The sequence below is a fragment of the Phascolarctos cinereus genome, unplaced genomic scaffold, assembly GCF_003287225.1.
Source record: "Phascolarctos cinereus isolate Bilbo 61053 unplaced genomic scaffold, phaCin_HiC Scaffold_5;HRSCAF=322, whole genome shotgun sequence".
NCBI classification, from domain to species: Eukaryota; Metazoa; Chordata; class Mammalia; order Diprotodontia; family Phascolarctidae; genus Phascolarctos; species Phascolarctos cinereus.
Window position 1 is genome coordinate 388919668 of NW_027555958.1, and position 6826 is coordinate 388926493.

A 6826-nucleotide genomic window follows, 5' to 3' on the forward strand; every position below is an offset into this window, starting at 1 on the left:
TATTCAGAACTATTCTGAACTACAGAGTAATTACTTTTTGACTTTACAGTACATTTGTAGAATAAAGTACTACTTTGAAACGTCATTAGTGCTAATATAATTCCCAAATGGTCCACTAATTGGTCAACTTAATAATCAAATATAAACAGGCATGCAATTTTTCCCCCCCAAAGGAATGTTTATTATAGCCTCTTCAATCAGGTCTCACTCATTCATAAATAAATCTGTATGACATTGGGGAGGTAGGACCATTACCTACCGAGAAGAGAAGATGGTACACCGAATAGTTCTTAAAAAGACCACACTGCCCTCTTTTGCTCAGACTCCACTCTTCTTGGTGTGCTCTCAAATGGGTATTTGGATCACCATCCTAGTAAAATAGCTGAGTCCATCTCAAGCTTTGGTCTTTGCTGGAGGGCCTGTGATCCTGGCCCAAAAGTCCCAGCCTTCTCAGCCACTTCAAAGGCTAGCTTCAGATTCTGGTCAAACAACTCACACCTGATGGGCATCTCCAAAGAGTAGAATGGATTCTTGAGGGCAAAGTCTGAGTAAATCTCATAGATCTTTTGCAAGAGAAAATCAATCCCACCTTGTCAGGGATCTGCCAGCACTACAAACTTGATACCTGTCAGTGTCTGGAAGCAGTGGAGTTTGAAGGTGTCTGTCTCAAGCATCTCGATGCCAGAACTTCCCACCTCAGGAGACATCTGGGAGACTATGGCAGTAGCGAGTGGAATGTGGAGGTCAGCATCAGCTTCTCGTTGGACGTAAGGTGGGATCGGCCGAAGCAGATGGACATGGGGTACTTGGCCGGCTTGGCCAGGTACTTCAGCACCTACTTCCCATCCGTGGTGTACTTGCCATTCACGTCCACACCATTGATGGAGAGAACCGTGTGGCCCATCCGGATGCTGTCCAGTTGATCAAAGGCAACCAGAACGCGCTCATCATGTAGCTTGAGTAGGAAGTCCAGTGGGTAGCTGAAGGTTTTCTCAGTCTTGTCTTGAGGCATGCAGTTGTCCAGCTGGTAGAAGAGGCCGCTGGCTTTGTTTATCACATGAACACTGAAGACTGCCATTACTCCATTTGATGCTGTTTCCCAGGCATGCTGCTTTTAAACAAAATATCTCATGAAAATTTTATAAAATGTTATACTAAATCAGCCCCCATGGTCATTTTCTTTTCTCCCTATTATTTTACTGACTGTGTTTCACAGATTATTTTCATATTGTTTCTTACCTCAATGTAAGTACTTATAATAATTTATCATATATTTAAATAAGATGAGTAAAATTTTGTGAAAATTAAAAAAAAACTTTAAAACTATAACATAAAGAAAAAATAAATTTCATCCCTAAGTCTCAAACAATAACATTTTCTGTATCTAGCAAGCAATATTCATTAGAGCAAAAGTGTAGGATAATAAAGTAATTTAGAGAAAGCTGTATAATGTATTCTAACATATTTGTCCTGTCATAATTTTACTCTTCAAGCAGCCATCAACATTTTGTTGACTTATGAAACCAAAACAAGACTCTACTTGTCTCTAATTTTAACTGCTATTGAAATTATTCTGTCAATAATCTATTCTCTATGATTGATCAAACTTGGCATAAATATTTTTTTTTCTTTTTTCTCTTCATGTTTGATGGCTTGAAACAATATTTAGAAATTCTAAAATGCATCAAATTAAGCTACATAAAGTCTAAAGGACCTTTTTGTTATCTCTCTCTTCTGCACACTGAATTCCCAGTATCATATTGCTTTGTCTTAAGTTATTAAAATATTCTTTAATGTTATTTACAGAGGACCGTATATTTAAGTTTAAAGGCTTATTTTTAAATCTTATTTAATATTTTATTTTTCCCAATTGCATGTAAAAACAATTTTAATTTTTTTTTCAAATTTTAATTTCCAAATTCTCTACCTTCCTCCTCTCCTCCACATTGAGAAGGCAAGCAATTTGACATATGTTACACATGTGTAGTCATGCAAAACACATTTCCATGTATGTCATTCTATGAAATAAAACATGGGTGAAAAACCAAGAAAAATAAAGAAAAAATATCTTTGATCTGCATTCAGGCTCTACCAGTTCTTCCTTTGGAAATGGACAACACCTTCCATCATAAGTCCTACAAAATTGTTTTGGATCATTGTATTGCTAAGTTATTCATAGGAGACCATCATGCAATATTGTTGTGACTGTGTACAATGCTTTCCTGATTCTGCTCATTTCACTTTGCATCAGTTCATGTAAGACTTTCCACGTTTTTGTTTTGCTTTGAGCATCCTGCTTATCATTTCTTAAAGCATAATAGTAATATATCACAATCATATACAACAACTTGTAAAGCTATTCCCCAATTGATGGACATTCCTTCAATTTCCAATTCTTTGTCACCACAAAAAGAACCCAGGTCTTTTTACTTTATGTTCTTTATCTCTGTGGGAAACATACCTAGTAGTGGTATTGCTTGGTCAAAGGGTATACATGGTTTTATAGCCATTTTGGGTATAGTTCCAAATTGCTCTCCAGAATGGTTGAATAAGCATACGACTTTGCCAACAGTGAATTAGTTTTAATTTTCCCATATCACCTCCAATATGTGTCATTTTTCTTTTCTGTCATATTAGTCAATCTGACAGGTGTGAGGAAGTAGCTCAGAGTTGTTTTAATTTACATTTCTCTCATCAATAGTGATTTAGAGCATTTTTATATGAGCATGTGTAGCTTTGATATCTTTGTCTGAATATTGTCTATTCATATCCTTTGACCATTTATCAAATGAGGAATGACTTTTATTTCTATAAATTTGACTCACTTTTCTACATGGTAGAGAAATGAAGTCTTTATCATAGAAATTCACTAAAAAAATTGTTTCCATAGCAATGATTACTGACTATTTCCTTTCATCCCCTTGTTTATCCTACTCTCTTTCTCTTTTTATCCTATCCATTCTCAAAAAATGTTTTCCTTCTGATTTTTACTTCCCCCAAAATGCCCTCCCTTCTATCACACCCCCCTTCTCTTATGCCCTTGCCTTCTTGTTTTCCTATATGGTGAGATAGATTTCTACATTCAGTTGAGTGTGTATAATATTATTCCCTCTTTGAGCCAATTTCAATAATAGTAAGGTTCATGTGCTCCACTCCCCACTTCCCCCATTTTCCACTGCATTACAAAATTTCTCTCAGGTCTCTTCTGTGCCTGATAATGTATCCCATTCTACCTCTCCCTTTCATCTTCTCCCAGTGTATTTTTTTTTAATCCCTTAATTTTATTTCATTTTTTTTAGATAACCATACTATCACTCAACTTACATCTCTGCTTTCTATATATGTGTGTATATATATATAATATAAGAAAGTTTTTAGTAGTTATCATTTTCCCATATAGGAATATAAACAATTTAACCATATTGGATCCCTTATGAGTTCTCTATCCTGTTTATCTTTTTATGCTTTCTTTGTATTTTGTATTTTAAAGTCAAATTTTCTATCCAAGTCTGGTCTTTTCATCAGAATGCTTGAAAGTCCTCTATTTTATTGAATATCCAATTTTTGAACTGGAGGATCATGCTCAGTTTTGCTGGGTAGGTGATTCTAAATTGGAATCCAAGGTGTTTTACCATCTGGAATATAATATTCCAAGCACTCCAATTTTTTTTTTTTAATGTAGAAGTTGCTAAATCTTGTGTTACCTTGAATGGTGGCTCAAAGATATTTTAATTGTTTCTTTTTTGACTGCTTTTAGTATTTTCTCTGTAGTATGGGAGATCTGGAATTTGGATATAATATTCCTGGGAGTTTTTATTTTGGGATCTCTTTCCAAAGGTGATTGGTTGATTCTTTCAATTTCTATTTTACCTTCTATTTCTAGAATATCAGGGCCATTTTCCTCTATAATTTCTTGAAAGATGATGTGTAGGCTCTTTCTTTGATCATGGCCTTCAGGCAGTCCAATAATTCTTAAGTTACCTCTCCTGGATCTCTTTTCCAGATCAGTTGTTTTCCAGTGAGATATTTCACATTTTCTTCTATTTTTTCATTCTCTTGGTATTTTTTGTGTCTTGATATCTCATAAAGTCATGACCTTCCATTTGCTCAATTCTAATTTTTAAGGAATTATTTTCTTCAGGGAGCTTTTGTACCTCTTTTTCCTTTTGGACAATTCTCCTTTCTCAGGAGTTCTCTTTGATGATTTTTTGGTATATCTTTTTCAATTTGGTCTATTCTGTATTTCTTTTTTTTTTCTTCTTTTTTGGCAAGGGCAACTTTTAAGTAACTTGCCCAAGGTCACACAATTAGTGAATAGCATGTGTCTGAGGCCAGATTTGAACTCATGTCCTACTGAATCCAGGGACGGTTCTCTATCTACTGTGCCATCTATCTGCCCCCTATTCTGCATTTTAAGGCATTCTTCTCTTCTTTGAATTTTTGTGCCCCTTTTATCTTTTGGCCTATTTTGTTATTTATAGCGGGTTTTTTTTTAGCATTTTTGTGCCTCCTTTATTAATATATGGACACTTTTTTTTTCATGATTTTCTTGCATCACTCTCATTTTTCTTCACAATTTTCCTTCTACCTTTTTTTTCTAAATTTTGAAATACTTTTTGAGTTCTTCCATGGCCTGAGACAAATTTATTTTTTTCTTGGAGGTACTGGATGGTATTTTTACTTTATTGCCTTCTTAGTGTATGTTTTGATCTTCCTTGTCACTATAGTAACTTTCTATAATCAGGATTTTTTTTGCTCATTTTCCAGCCTAATTATTGACTTTTAACTTCACTGACATGGACCTCTGCTTCCCAAATGGAGGGGGCACTGTTTCAAGTTTCAGATTTTTATTTTTTGTCCAGCTGTTTTGAGAGGTAATTCTGGGGACCTGTAAGTATTTGGCTTTTCCAAGGTAGCATGACCTAGGCAGATATGTGTTTACTACTGTTGCATACACTGATTTACAAGCAACCACAAGCACTCTTTGTAACCCTAGAACTGTGAGCAAGATCCCTGCTCTCCCACAGCTGCAAGCTCTGCTCTGCTAGTGCTCCTTCTTGCACTGAAACTAAGACCCAGGACTATGACCCAGATTCAAGTATAGACAATGCCACAGAGTCCTACCCCTGATACAACAAAGGGATTCCTGTAAATCTCCTTCTGACCCATTGCACAATCCCCTTACCATCTGTGGCCTGAGAGTTGTTCTACTGTTACCCCTGATTCAGTTGCCCTAGGCCTACTTTAGATTTGTTGGGGCCTGTTCGGTGCTAGCATGCCCAACACTGGTGGGGCCTGTCTCCTCTCTCACCTTGGTGAAACAGATATCTCATTATCAACTTTCTAAGTTGTTTTGGGCTGGAAAATTGTCCCATTCCATCATTTTGTGGGTTCTGCTGTTCAGGACTTTGTTTAGAGTCATTGTTTAAAGGGATTTGGAGGAGTTTGGGAGAGAGATCAGGCAAGTCCCTGCCTTTACTCTGCCATCTTGGCTCTGCCTCCCCAGTTGAAAAATTTCTTAAAGGTAATATAGTCTAACACCTTCTTTATATTTTATTTTACAGAAAACTGAAGGGATTGAGTTGCCTACTCTTACTGATCTATGAAGTAGTATATTCAGCAACTGACTCCAATATCTCTTTCCACTGCAATGCACTGTTATCTTTTATGGCATGTTCCAGTGCAACCACAAAGTATTTCATATGACATAGTTCAATATCTATATATCTACACACACATATCTATATTACAGATAAATGTAAATTTCATAGTCCTTTAAACTAGAAACAAAACCAGTATTAAAATTAAAATAAAAACAAACACACAAAGAAACAAAAAAACCCTTCTAGGTCCTCTTCTTTCTCTGCTTCCCCAATGTCCTTATCAAATTACTAGAGTTATGGAATGTGGCTGTGGTATTTATTTTACAGGCAATAGAGACAAATCATATTGGTTATGACTTATGATAAAATCCTGCTGTAGTCTAACACAAAGCAAGGCTAGTATACTCCATATATAGTTTTTTTTTTTAAATTCTATTTGTTTCCAGAGCTCTATAATGATTAACCAATGGATAATCAAAAGCCAGAGTTGCCACTAAATTACAAATTGATGTATTTTGCTCTATTTGCTTAATTTTGCTATTACAATTTCAACCTTCTGGAAACTTTGCAATTTTCTCACTGGAAGTTCAAAAGTTCCCAATACTTTTTTTTTAATAGTATGTAATGTAATTTTAAATTTGTCCTACTTTCTCTAGTAAGTGTTTCAGCAATGCTTTTCCCCTTCTTTTAAACAAATGTTTTGAAATGACTACTTAGAGTTTTGTTTGAGAAACATAAAAGGATCTAGCAATATGAAGTCCACTTAATAGTGTTTCAGCTTTTTAATGGATTTGTCCCTGATAAGCATATGGATCTGTTTAGTTAATATCACTTTCTCATTGTCCGTGTTCCATTTGCACCTTCAAAGGGGTAATCATGAATTCACTTCTGAAAGTTCTTAGTGCTTGAGGTAAATGGATAAAAGGTATTACAGAGTACAAGCTGCTATTTTGATCTCTTCTCTGGTTATTTGTTTATAACTTATTTCTTGGAAATAACATACTGAAAAGAGGCCGCTGGGTAGAGACAGATTGCATTGACCTTGAATGGAACTTTGCTGGTAGAGGGAAATGATGTTTTTTGTGCTCAGATTAAGAATAAAAGACATGAAAAACAAAGTATGAGTTCAGCAAAGGGAATGGATTTGGATTTCAAGGACCAAAGGGACATTCTAATAATAAAGTTAAATTTCAAAAAGTTAATAAAGTGAATTTTTAAAATAA

At 35.2% G+C, this 6826-nt stretch overlaps 1 pseudogene; it reads right to left on the minus strand.

Annotated features, from left to right (window-relative positions):
• Positions 1 to 361: 361 nt before the first annotated feature.
• LOC110197666 (trafficking protein particle complex subunit 4-like) lies at positions 362 to 1078 on the minus strand (annotated as a pseudogene).
• Positions 1079 to 6826: the final 5748 nt, after the last annotated feature.